At 45.8% G+C, this 14,222-nt stretch overlaps 1 protein-coding gene across 6 annotated transcripts in view; it reads left to right on the forward strand.

Moving 5' to 3' along the window:
- The first annotated feature begins 10,172 nt into the window (after positions 1-10,172).
- LOC118503280 (mushroom body large-type Kenyon cell-specific protein 1) overlaps positions 10,173-14,222 on the forward strand; it is a 129,979-nt gene continuing 125,929 nt past the window's right edge. For 2 of the 6 annotated variants that reach the window (XM_036036359.1, XM_036036358.1), the window contains exons 1-2: positions 10,359-11,023; positions 11,586-12,215. The gene's annotated coding sequence lies outside the window, so the exon portion shown is untranslated. Of the gene's footprint in view, positions 10,309-10,358; positions 11,024-11,585; positions 12,216-14,222 lie in introns of those variants that run through there. The other 4 variants (XM_036036361.1, XM_036036360.1, XM_036036362.1 and 1 more) reach the window with 4 other exon arrangements.

Genomic DNA, 14,222 nt, shown 5'->3' on the forward strand with positions numbered 1-14,222 from the left:
GAATTCTGTTGTATTAGAACTAATAGCTGCATTCTGCCGAATCGATTAGAGGCCTAAATCTCAGGTGGCCCAGTGGTCAGTGTGAGACAGGACATCACAGATGGACAGGGCATCGTCTTATCACGTGTCGATCATATATCATGGAATTTCCAAAAAACAAAAATAGCTAACAAAAATAAAAAGAGCTAGCTGCTGAAAGGATTAGAACTGAAAATGTATTCTCCTGGGGCTAAAGTGCATTCTCAGATGTGATCAGTGAACCAAAGTTGTCGACAACAAAGATGTTTGATTAACGATCTCTGTATATCTCAAAATAAACACTTAACTATATTTTTCAAGTACATAGTATTGTATAAATTTAATTCCTTCTGGCCTTTCAGTAACAACGTAGATGACAAAGGAAGTGTCTTAAGTAACAAAAACCAGAATCCCGAAACACCACAAAATGGCTGAAGCATTGCCAGAAACAGTGCAGAAACAGGAAAAACGCGGGAATCGGAAAGAACTTCCACCGTCCTAAAAGTTGTTCACAAAAAAACGGAGCGTTGATAAAACGATAAAGCAAAGAGAGGCAAGAACAGCAATCAAGAAGCAGAAAAGGGCAGCATTACAGCCACAAAAAAACAAAGCAGCAACAGCAGCGAAGAACCAGCAGAGAAGAAAAGGAAGAAGTAAAATGCCAAACAAAACTAACCTCGCGCAAGGCAGAATTCGTTGGTTCTGGCAGGCAACCATATTTGTGCCGATGATGAGAGCCGCACTGCGACGGCGGCCCGGGGTTTCTTGCGTCGTTGCTTTTCGTCTTACGATTTTCAGCCCTTGTGCTTCCCGCACCCCAGTCTACCCCCACCCTCCCCATTCCCCCGCTTCGGAACGTCTTCACAAGGCGTGCGATGCACTTTGGTGGCTGCTTTCGTCCATTTGACGCTGTTGTCGGGGTTCGTTCTCCCCTAGTTCTTCCCTTCCCGGTTGGTCATCGTCGGCTGCTGTGCGTGTGTGTGTGGGTATTTTTTTGTTATTTCGTTCGTTCATTTTCCGTCCTTCATCTCCTGTGGGGCCATCGAGCTGGCGGGGTTTTCCCCGCGACACCGCACTTCCTATCGCCCTAACGTCCCGATGGTACTGATGCAAGGCAGCATTTTTTTGCCTTCACATTCTCCATATTAATTTCTTCCATCCGTTCGTTCTGATGGATGGTTTCTTGAAGCTGGTACCCTCGTACGATCGCACACACATACACGCATTTCAGCGGGGCTGGAGACGAAAACAGGGGTTGCGGAAGAAGGGTGATGCATTTCTGATGTGCCATTTGGTGACTTTGTCATCAACCGGATTTCGGTTCGCGACCATGAGGCTTTTGCCCGTCTTCCCGTTGCCCGCCGTCCACCAGCCACCTGCCCTGCCAGTCGCGACTAATAGACTTCTGTAGCTGCTTTTGGGCAGACGACGGGAACGGGCATCAGGGAAACAACAACGTCTTTGGTTCGGGCTCGTTTGCGAAAACGGGAATTCAACTTTTTGTCTTTTCTATCGGAAAAACCCAGGGAGGGGGCCCGTGCTCTTGTTTTGTTGCGCATCCTCTCGAACCGCTTTTATCACGGTTTAATTGCCAAAGATAGTAATCCGTCTAGATGCTGATGATGATGATGACGACGATGACGATGGTTGTGGCAGTGGCGGTGCTGGTACAGTTTGTGGTGTAATTATCGTTTACCAGCGTGTACATGTACCGGGCAGAAGCACTCCCAGTGTCCTTATTCTTGTGCTCATCTTCTTGAGATTTAGGTAACCAAGTATTAACTATCATACCCTTAACAAGGGCACAAACATCCTTTCTATTGATGGAGATATAGCATCAACAAATAATGCTCGTGGTGATTTAAATTTCGAAAAACAAAGATCCAGTAATTAGAGCCACGGTTGTATCGTTAGCAGCGTTCAAGCTTCAATGCTCCTTCAAACGTGACGCGCCTGCCATGCTGCTCTCCGTGTATCTGTTGTCGCACTTTATTCTTCGCTGCCGCGAAAGCGCCTGCTAACGAAAGCGAACCGATCCGACGACACTGCAAACCACTTGATATTACTTTGATGGTTTAGAAGTCCGCGTACACCGGCACTGCCGTCGATAGGCACGTTCACTGTGGCAGTTGTATGTATTATCGAATCATTGGAAGGTTGCGATGAGACACACCGGCTCTTCCCTAGCCTAAGTTGTGGATACATTCAGGCAGGTAACATCTCTTCACTTTGCTTGCGAAAGTGTGTAGCTCATCTTTCGGGTCGTTTCTTTTCGTGGTACTGCGTCCTAATCCACGTCCGTTTGAATGCGGTTGTTGTGTGGTGTGAAATATTCGCATACGCGTGATGCTTTAAGTTTGGTTCAACAGACAGGCAGGGTTGTCATACGATAAATTTCTGTACCAGACTCATCCATTATAATCGACAAAAGTTCGACAAAGATATTTGAATGTATGGAGGAAAAGTTTTTTGAAATTTGTTCAACATGTTTGTCAGAAGGGAAGTATTTTGAAAACCAACATTTCCCAATTCCAACTATAACTCAATAGGGTCTGATAAATTATCCACAATCGAAATTGAAGGCTTCTGCAGTATATGACAAACAATTCGCTAGGAAATAGAGAGCTATCTATCAACATTTATATGATGAACCCTTTATGCTATACCTTGGTTCAACCTAATTAATTAAGATACTTGACCAGTTGAAAATGTATTAACAACACTGGTAAAGCTTCTAGGTGTAATGACTTCTATGCGGCAACGAGTGATTTGCACATCATATTCATGATAACGAGTATCGGACATTTTAAGCAGAGAATTCTGTCAGAGTTTTATTTTTTGGAAGTAAGTTTTGAAAGTAAGTTAGAATGTTCAGTAGCACCCCTGTTACCAGGAAGTAATTAAGCACATCTTCTGGACTAGAAATGTTTCCATGTGATGCATTTCAGCACAATTTTAATTTAGAACAATTATCCAGCGCCCATGATTGAACGTTCCACACTCGCCAATCAATTGAACCACACTGTGTTATCGTGTTATGTCTTACTGTTGTCTCTAGCCGTTAGCATAACGATGCCTCCAAAGGCCCGACGGCTAGGATTACGACAGCAGCGTTGCCTGCTGCTGCTGTTGCTGCTGCTGAAGTTTGCGACACTACGATGACTACGATGATGTCGATGCTTGGCGAAAGATAAAAGGGAAATAATCGGAAAAAGTGTCAGAAAATTACGTGCCCGTGTGTGTGTGTGCGGCTATACTTGTTTTCGGTCCAATGCAGAAACGGTTTGCAGAACAGCAAACGGCCGTCCTCCAGGATCGAGCCCCCCCCCCCACTCACAGGAGGCCCTCCAACCCAACCAAGGGAAGGTCTCGAGGTTTCTTCCGGAGGAGAAAAAGATCCGGCCAGCATTGCTTTCGGAAGGCCCAGACAGGAAACGTATCGAACGTCCCGGCTGGCCATGGGAACGAAACGAGCCACGGTAGAGCCACGGGTGAGAGATTCGGTTTGAAGTGTAATCAAATGTTGAGCGTACGGTTCTTTGTATCGATACACACCGAGGCAAAGTGCAGCCAACAAGAAGGATACACTCGGCGTGCAATGTATCCAAACACACACACACACACATCATATGCAGCCACGTACGCAGGATGAACGAGAAAGGCACGCGCTGCAGCCGGTCTGTGGGAACCGTGGACGTTGTCGTCGTCATCGTCGTCATCGTCGTCGGGAGTAACCTTTTGAAGGTGTTGTTCCGTGCTTGGGGTGTTGGGATATTTTTAGGTGTCGTTTCGGTTTTGGGAAGCGATCGGTTATCGTCGGTATCGGGTCTGCTGCGGGTATGCACCTAATTGCATTAAACGGTGCAAATGAAGCGAGCGATTTGGGTTTCCCGATAAGCCTGGGGTAATAGGTTTAAGCAAGGACGTGTTCGTGCACCAGGGTCTGTGGATGTGTGCGGGTGTGTGTGTATGATTGAAGGTGTGAATAAACGGTGTTTGCACAACGATTAGGAATGTTTTTGCACGAACATTTGCTTTGATAACATGATGCCAGCCGTACGGCGTAGGACGATGGAGGATTGACTGCGACGGAAGGTGTACGTGTACGGTGGGAGAATAAAATAATATTGCAATATTATATTCAGCCATGTAAACAGTGGGTTCAGCATTAGGAGGTGGGGAAAGTGCTCTGAATTTTAGTCTTGGATCAGGTTGAAGCTTCGAAGACGAGTTAGTTAGGAAATAGTGCAACAGAAATAACAGCATAAAGTTATGGTGGCCAAGAATAAGGATGATAAAAAATCTCTTGGCATTTCAAGTATCTCTACACAAGGTTACGTATTTCTGTAAAGGAACTACAACTTTTATGATGGAGAATAGTTGTTGATAGTCAAATCTAGACTAGAAACTAAGTTATAGAGCTTAATTCACTTGGCTTGAAGACATTACCTTCTCCGAATTGTTAAACCCCCCGAGGGTGAGCTCGTACAAGACTCGTTTCGTGAATAGCCATTTACAATAGACAGTTTTTGAAGCAGATTGATGATTATTAAGGGGAGCTACGAACTCGAAAGAAATTAGTTCCTTTAAGGATATTGTGGAAATGAGTAAGGTAAGTTTAGTATAATAAATCGGAAGCATGGCTAGGTGCCATTTTTAGAAGTTACATTTGTTCACCATATCCATTGCATAGTATTCGGCATGGGCGTCCAAAAAGAAAAAAAAACTACTCCACTTTTTCCTCTTGTTCCAAATTTCCTATTTATCCTTTGTTGAGATAAATATACAAAAGCAGCACCGAAAATGTTGTTTAGTATAAAAGTTCAACTAGAGCTTTAAGAAAATTAAATGTTAAAATTATAAATTACCTTTTGCTCCCTGAGCTGCAGTACAGGGGTGACAAGTTTGTACTTTTTGAAATTTAGTGGGTAAGCGAAAGTATTATCGAGGTCTAGAAGGGCCTATATAGGCAGAATGTTGTTTTATGTACATTTTTTTAACTTACTGGCAATACACCAGGTTTAACGCAAATAATTTTCCGGTGACCCACACGTTCGGATTTGCCCTCCATAAGATTTGGACGTTTACTTTTAAAACTTTATGAAACTTACAGTTTCTAGGGACATATCGCTTTTGTGGTAAAATTCCTCTAAACAAATCTTGCTCTCATCTCAAAGCAATCTATAACTAATCTATAACTAGCGACCCGTAGCTCAAAACCATCGAATTTTGATGCAATCGTATATTGTGATTTCTAGGTAAATTTTTTTTCTATAAAGCTTATTATTTAGATGATCAATTCAATGTGCATTCTACTGTTTATCTTGCTGCAGTTCACTTGAAAACGCGAAATATAAATATTTTTATCAACTTTATGTTTTACCACTTCTGAAGAGAGCAAATCGATATCCCAATTCCAAATCCCATCTCTCTATGCCAACAAGGTAATTGTGCTTAAATTTAGCTTTCATAGTTTCAGTTCTGTCACGCAAATTATGTAACGAAAAAGATTTACCTTGGAGTAGGGTAATTAAATTGATCGATTATCCTGTTAAAACTACCAAAATGAGTCAAGTCTGTCATCCATATTGATTGATTCATATGCAGAAAAGGAAAAAATAAATAAGCAAAAAATGATCTAAGGTCTCTCACGGACAATCTCATTTCCTTCTACGTAAGCCTGACTCCAAAACTTTTCCGTGTCTTTCAATAAAACTGACCATAAAATGTTTTAATGCGAAAATTGGCTTCGCACTGCTTGCTCGGGCTACAGGTTGCTGCCATGCCTAGGCATAGGGGAGGCGAACGTCCATATGACCCAATGCATTGTACGAAGGTACATAGGTTTATGAGCATTTTATGGCACTTTTCGGTACCATAATTCTTTTACAATAAACCGGTTACTATCAACCGGGCAAAATCGTACGTGCATTTGTCGGGTTTAAATAGACAGACCTGAGGTGGCTAGGGAACAGTTTTAAAAAATCTCAATCTACCCACCAATACGCACACACAGATAAACGTGTTCATTTCGTATCGAATATTTTTCGCGGTCAATCCGCTTTCTCAGGGTTACGCGAAGTGCACCGCATTGCAGTGTGCAGTTGGATCTCTTGGCCTCCCTCCCTCCCTCCCTCCCTCCCCATACCTCGACGTTATTGCGCCGGCTTCCCCCGGCAGCACAACAGCCAAACAGAAACTCACCAAACAAAAAAGTGCGATTGGTTCCCTCCTATCCGGCGATCGCTGCCACTCGCATAAATTCACAAACACATTCCGCGGGCCCAATCGCCAGACGCATTGTCCGAAATGGGACGAAAAGTTGTCCACCACACGGTGGCGATGCATTGTGCAACATGCAAACACACGAGCAGAGTGAAGCGGGAAACAACTAACCGAAAATAGGAAAACGAAGCAGAAAAAATTGCACACAGCTCACGAACACTCTGCTCTAGCATGAAATTCCCACAAACACATCAAGTTTTGTAGAGAATTCTGTCAGAAGGCAGAACTCGAATAAGGCCCCCGAATTTTCGATCTCTGTCTCTCTGTCTCTCCTTATCTCTCCTTCTCTCTCATGCGCACACAACACCACCGATCGAACGAACGGCTGGAGAGTTTCGTTGTGTTGTTTTTATTTTATTTTTTCGAGCGCGCGACTTTTGTTCCGGAGTACTTGCAGTGCCTTGCAGTTGCACCGAAATGCATTCGCGCCTCTCGTCGGGCCACCCTTCGCCACTCTTTCCCAAAATACCTCAACGTGCAGCGACGAGAACAAGCTGCAATTGCAACTGCATCGAGCTGCAGCGACCAGAGAGACCTTGAGATGCAGTTGAATGAGTTCCTCCCTCCCTTGTCTCCTGTTCCGCTCTCTTCTCAACCATCCTCGTGGCCCTTTTCTTGGCTTGGTTGCACAGTGCGCTCACTTTGTCCCCTTTTTTGTTGGTGTTGTTGTTGTTGTTGTTGCTGGTGCCTCGCGCTTTTACTATCTGTTCGGTTCGGATTCGCTCGAAACGTTCCTTCGGTTTGGTCGTTTCGGTTCGGTTCGTAACAGAGCTGCTGCTGTTGATGATGGTATTACTGTTATTGTTAATTTTGTTTTTTCGAGCCGAGTCGAGACTTCCCGCACCAACCGGCCGGCCACGTACATGTGTGCGTTTCGGCGATCATTTCGAGGCCGGTCAGCGGTTCTGGATGTGGTCGCGGCCACAAGAAGACGGCAAGGGTGGTCGTCGCTGAGCTGCAAGAAGAAGGAAGCTTTGGTGGTGTTTCGTACGCTTTTTTGTGTGTTGCTGGCGGTAAGAAATTGGCAGAAGTGAGAAGAAAGTACGATGTGAAGTGTTTTACTTCTTTCACTCTGCTGCTGTTGCTGCTTCCATCCCGTGGCAGAGCCTTGTTTGTGCGAGTACGCACTTGGTCGTAAAGAAAACCTGGTTTTAGCATGTTTGTGCGTTACGCGCATCGGATCATTTTGCGTGCGTATGTGCGTGGCCTTTTTGACGAGGGCTGCCGAGGTGTGTTTTGTTTGATACGAAACGGTACGCACCTCGAATATGGGAAGGAAATGCTAACAGCAATTTGCATCTGAATGCAGATAAGACATCATAAGAGCACTCTGGTGGCTTTTAAACATGCAAAATCCCAATAAAAAGTTAGGGTTATTCAAAAATTCGCCAAAAGAAACCGGCGATAGATTAAATGCAGTTGCGCTAGTCCTTCGACATTGCTTCGCGGAAATTAAATTGCTGAAAACAAGGAAGACTTTGACTTCCAGTACAGTGACAGTGATTCATGTTCCACGAAATCCGTCGACTGCTCATCGGCGCCTCGTGCGTGTACACTGGCAGACAAATGGAAACTTGTTTCCTCCATTGGCAGCTCCAGCAAGGCAGTTTTAGTTTTGCAAAAGTTCGTTGCTGATAAGCCCCGTTCATCGTGAGGGGGTTGGAAAAATGTCACTTCCGCGTGCGAGACTCATTGCATTTGCGTGTGATCAGCGATTTTATTTTTCCGAACACTGCCCGAATCAGACAGTGTGCACCGCTTATCGATTGACTAAATCATCATCATCAACCTCGAACTCCTATCGGCACTGGTAGTAGCTATGTTAGGAATAAACATTTGCCGAAGGTCTCAGCGCTGTGGCGGATGTGGCATTCGACCCCACACCGAAAGGGTGTATAAGCTTCGAGCGATAAAATGTGGCTTCAAGTTACAAAAACTTGATAGGAGGATTGGTAAGGGTAGCATTCCTAGCGATAGAAGAGAAGAAGATCTTTCTGCGAGCGATACTGTCATAATCGATCGGCTTCGGCGGCATTGAAGCTCGGTTTGGGAGGTTTTGTTCCTGCGTTATTCATCACGGAAAGCCGGTTTTGCCATCGTGTGGTGCCATCGCGACGCATTCAAATCATCACGGTGGTGTACACAGTGCACTGTTCAGGGCATCCACTACTCACTTGTCCTATGCACGGATAGAGACAAAGAATAGTGGAAAACCGACTGTCCAGAGGGACGTGAGAGTGAGGGAGACCGCGAGATTGGCTTGGTTGGGAGAGTTTCGCATCATCACATCAATAACATGCGTTGAGATGCATCTCACGATGCACGTGCATTTTAGTGCAGCAGCTGCTGAAGATGCCGGTTGTGAGTGGCAGACAAAACTGCATCTGCGAGTGTCCATGTGCGAATATGGGTGTAGCGCGTCGAAAAAACTCATTGACGAAAGTGTGTGTTGGGATCACTCATCTGTCAACGATTTCCCCTCTGGCATTTACACCCAGCGTGAGAGTCTTTGCCGGCGAGTGTGCGTGAGACTTTGAAAGCTTTTGTGTGACGGAGCTGTGAGTTACCGCGTGGTGCCGAGCGATCGTGTGAGCGAACTGCACTGGTGCGTGATCATGTGCGCGCGATCAGTGAATGCAGGTTTTTTGGTTGTGGTGGTATCTTCTTTTTCGTTCTGTGGTACATGGTTCAATGTTGACTGGGTCAGTTCATCGCTCAAGGATGCTACCGCGGTTTCATCCTGCTTCCAGGCACCGAGAAAAAGGTTGAACAGAAAAAGGTTGGGCAATGAGAACAGATGGCCGGCCGGTTCGTTTGTCGCGAACGACGAATAAAAAGCGACCACGTGATGCCACCGGCATTATCAATGGGATCATATAAGAGGCCACATCCCAAACTCTAAAACGCTTAAAGTGCATCACCAGCTCCAAAGATGGCCGGGTGAAGAATCACCGACGCGTACGTGCTCGTCCAGTCGCCCGGTATCCGAAAACGGGGCATTAGAATGCAGGGCCGATTATCATTAACCATTTTGGAGATTGTAGCAGTCAACCCCAGCACCGGTCACGGTCTTCTAACCAGAATGCGGTCGCTGCGTTCGTGTTGGTGCAAGTCGAGTTTCGTTGGCGCGTTTCTTTCGCGCGTTTCGAAGCTCCCCGTCCAACAGCCGTATGACGTTGGGAAGGGAAGTGCATCACGGGCTGGGTGAGCAGTGTGAGTGCCGCTTTCAAGTGTGCAATTGCGCCAAGCAAACAAGTGACTCACTCGCGATGGCCACTCACTGAATGTTTACTGTTGCTCTCTTTCCGACACCAGGCGACTCCATTGGCGGCCTCATCTCGCTCTCGGTGAGATGAGTTGCATCGCGAGTGTCGACTGGTGGTGGTGAGTTCGTGCAAAATGCATCCTGTTGCAGTGGTATGTGTAGCGCGATGATAGTGCCTTTTTGTTGTTGTTGTAGTTGTTGTTGTTGCTGTGTGACTCGATTGTATTTGACCTTACGCTAGTGCGCTAGTAGTAGAGGTTGATGTAAATACGAACCTCGAAGGGGGGGGGGGGGGGGGTGAGAAGCACAAACAAGGTATGGGATGGCGTCTGTAGCTGCGTCTGGAGTACCTCCACACAACACTCTCCCCTTCTCCCGCAGCTCACCAGACCGCCATACAGCGGTTGTACTGTCCACGAAACGAGTCAGCCTGTAGCTTTGAAGCTTTTGGGGCAACTGATGGCAAGAAGGGGCCGACGGTGGGGAATGAGGGAGATGGTGGTTCGCGATGACGGTCGACCACGACTACGGGTCGGAGGGAGAGAGGGCACATAGGCAAAGGGTTGTCGGTTGTTGTTTCGGTTGTACGACGCTGCAGCAGCCTGCACTAAAACAGTTGTGGCGAAGTTTCCGAAACGCCGAGAAGTGTAGTGAGTGAGTTTTTCTCGTGCGGCCCGCTGCCGCCAATTTGTTGCCGTTTCGTTTCGTTGTTTGTTGTGTATGTGCGTCTCTTCGTGTGTGTGTGTTTCTTTCTTTAATTCGGGTGCATTTGTTGCATTCTGTAAAAAAAAACCAGGGAAACAAAACATTCAGACATGCTACTATCCTAGTTTCAAATGCTCTTTCTCTCTTTCACTTCTCTTGTGACTCTCTCTTTCTTTCACCCCCCCCTCTCTCCCTCTCTCTTTCTCACACATACATGCTATCCTTTCTCTTGCTTTATCTTTACCTTCACACTAGCATTATCTGTTTTCCCCTTCAACTAAGCAGCAAAGCGATCGAAAAGTTGGGTCAACAAAAACAAACACATAAACTAATTAGAAGAACATTGAAACGAACCTAGAACCTAGAAGGTTCTCCAACGCTTGTCAACAAATAAGGCCTCCGAAATCTGTCGCGAGGGAACAAAACAGGGCAAAATGCTGCACGAAAGAAACATCGCCACCGACATCGCTCCAATGTCTACTCACGATGCAGCATGCCAATAGGGGGCCTCGATTAGTGTACCGCATTCGCTTGACCGTACCGGTTGACAGTCGATTGTCAGTCGAGTGTTGTGCGCCCTTCGAACCGTGCCAACCTGTTGGTTGGTGCATCCGATGATCCCTCAGCAAGTGTGTGTATGTGTGTGATGCAAAAGTAGTGTGTGTTGGGGTTTGGTTTGTTGATGATATTGTTACCTCATCTCATCTTCTGTATCGCCCCTTTGTGCGTGTGTATGTGCTGTGAGAAAGTGTGAGTAACGGTGGTAGTGTTGGTGCGATGAGTGTAGATCGTGCCGTCGTACATCCGCTTCCGGCCCTTTTTGGCGAGTGCGTTTGCTTCCCTGTTGTCGATATCCTCTTTCGGGATACTAGGTTTTGTCCCTTTTTTCCGCGCCCCGGTTTCCCAGAGATCCCGCTTACTCTCACACCAATACATCTTTGCGCCCGGTTGTGCATTCGTGAGGGGAGATCTATCCGAGGTTGCACACCAATACACTCGGAAGCTCGGCCATGGCAAGAACAGGCGGGAGGGTGCGAGTAGCTTAGGGGGTTGACGGACTTGCAGGGTAGTTCGTTCTCCTTGGAAGTAGTGAGTGTATTTAATGGAGATTAAAGAAGAAAAAAGTGTGCTATTCACTTCCCCAAACAACGCACAATCGCAGTGAGCAACAGGAGTACTCTGTTCGATTTACCGATCACTTTCTTGGGCTGGTGTGGGTCGATTCAAAGGCCAAGATCAAATCCATGGAAGCATGGCCGAAGAAATTCTATATCCCATTTGATGTGTCCTAACAGAGAGTCTCTATTTACAGAAGCATTCGGCGATCTTTTCGCCAGTAAAAAAAACTTTTAAAGGTGCCTTTGTTTAGCGAGTCGGCCAGTTGCTAGTGGTGGATTTTTTTGTGTGCATGTGTGTGAAGTGGCCAATATTGCGCTTCCTTGACCTCGGCCCAATGGCGCCAATGGCGGGCGCGTACGACGCTGTCCACGCCGAACGTTACCCATTTTCGAAGGAGCCCAAGGCGGCTTGCACGTTCGCCGCCACCAAAGGCCCACAGTGACTTCACTGTGCGTTGAGCCGCCCCAACCTGTGTGCGTGTGTGTGTGAGTGTGTGTCAGTGCTAGTGTGTGGCACCATGAGGGTGCTAGTGTTTGTGAGGTGAGCTTCTATTGCATAAGACGCACACGCAAGTGAAAAGAAAAGGGAAAAAGCTTGGAGCATCCTCCCCTCGTCACCGTGCCGAGCCCGTGAAGCGGAAGAAAATAGACAAACAACACGCGGCCAGCACGCTTTCAGCAGTGGTATTTGCCGGTGATCTTTAACATTGTAGGCAGGTGACGCCGCGTGCATGTGGGTGTGCGGATCGGTGTGTTCTCGGCAGAAAGGCAATGTTGCCACCACGGACGGACCCATCCCTGACCTTCGACATTTCGTTGCAGAGGTAAGTCCGGGGTGTTGGAAATTTCGGTGCAAAATTCGTAGCACAACACTTTGATTGAATGATTCAGTCGTTTGCTAGGAACCGGAATTGTGTGTCGGGATGGCAGTGGCGTGTAATCCTAAACGCCGCGCTCCAAAATAAAAACACCTCAGGCACATCGAGCGATCGTCCGCAAACATGGCGAGTACTGTTGGGAGAACGCTTGAAAGCGGGCCACTTTATCGCTCCGAAAACTAAAGCAAATAACAAAAAAAAAAATCGCCGTGGAAAAAGAGGTCCATCGTTAGGTTAGTTTCGTGGGGCGTGGCTAACGGGCTAGCTGCCAAATATAAAAAAAGTGTTCAAATGCGCCCAACCAACCAACGCACGGCGGCACATCACCTTCGCCACCGACATCGGTCGTTTGTCGGCGGCGGCGTAAGGCTATGGATGGGCTCTGTTCTACTTGGACGCACACGCACCCCAACAGCGACACACACACACACACACGCATCGCAACGGGGCTGGTGTGTCGAAGCGGGGCCGAATTTGAATGGAGGGCACAAGAAAATGAAAAGCAAGCAAGCAAACAAACTAAACAACAAAAAAACCCTGTCTAATAATCATCATGCCGTCCCGCTTTCACATTGTTGGGGTTGCTGACGAAAAATGGGACCGAAAGTGCGCGATCATGAGAAGGTGATTAGTTGATGGCGGTAGCTGCTTTGGGCAGCCTTTTTTTGGTGAAGATCTCTAACGGGTGGGGGGATTAATAGCTATTAGAAGATGGACACAGAAAGGGTGATGCGTGCGTGTTTGATGGCCGTCGTCATACAATGTAATCGGGGTGGCTTTACACATGCTTGGATGTATAAGCGTGTGAAAATGACTTACGCGATGAGATGTTATTGGAATGGGAGAGTTTTATCCGAGATTGATCGGTTAACAATTGACCTATATCGAAAAGCAGTGTTTCCCACGACGGTTCAATTTTGTAAGCTAAATTTCTATTAACATCGAACTACATTGCTGATTTGAGTTGACCAGTAGGGCTGGGTTGTCACATCTTGGTATGCTACTACACAAGTAGATACTTGGTCAAACAATGTATGACCAAGATTGTGTGTTATGTCACAATCAATTAATGTTTTGTACATGGAAACACTTGTTTCATGGTTTGAGAACAATTTTAATGCATACATATCATAGATCATCGCCAGATTGATTAGAATTGGATGAGTGAGTGAGTTGTCTAGAACTTGATAATACTTGATAACGTGATAGAACTTGATAATGCATAAGTTTGTTGCTAGCTAAGCACCTTGTGACTAGAATTATTATAGATAAGATGTAATTATTCCTAAATACTTTTTTGCTATTAGCGTTAGAAACTTAAAACTAGCAAATCTAACGGAAAAAATATCTGCGATACTTTGACAACCATGGACATCCAATCTTGGAGAAAGGTCTAAGGAGACCCCCTTTATATTTGAGGATTATTGAATGCGTAGAGATATTACTTTGTTTCAAGTCTAATCAGCTAACGTTTCTTTACTTGTTTTATAGAAAATTACTATCTCCACATTTGAAAATAGCTCATTAGCAAAAAATTCCGCTGATAAACATTATAAAACTGTTCTACAGCAGTCAAAATATGTTAATTTCAAAGCTGCAGATGAAATCTCAGAAACTTTACTATGATGTTTTACATTAACTTCCGAGATTTAGATCACCAGAGCTAATTTAATGTAGATTCTGGACAAAAAATATATGCCAGATTTTGGAACACTGGAAAAGAAACATCTGATATGGGAACCCTGTCATAAGATGCATATTGCCACAAGTTTATACACAGACATCCAAAGTAGAATTTGATTGCTTATACTGGCTTGGAGAAAACTGTACTACTTACCTGGTGAATCGCTCATAATAACTCACCCGGCGCTTGAAGAACACATGTCACTGAGTATCGAAGGTGCAGAAATCGCATCCCAAAAAACGCTACAGCCCATAGTGTTGTAGGCTTAA

This window comes from Anopheles stephensi, chromosome 2, assembly GCF_013141755.1.
Source record: "Anopheles stephensi strain Indian chromosome 2, UCI_ANSTEP_V1.0, whole genome shotgun sequence".
Classification (NCBI taxonomy): Eukaryota; Metazoa; Arthropoda; class Insecta; order Diptera; family Culicidae; genus Anopheles; species Anopheles stephensi.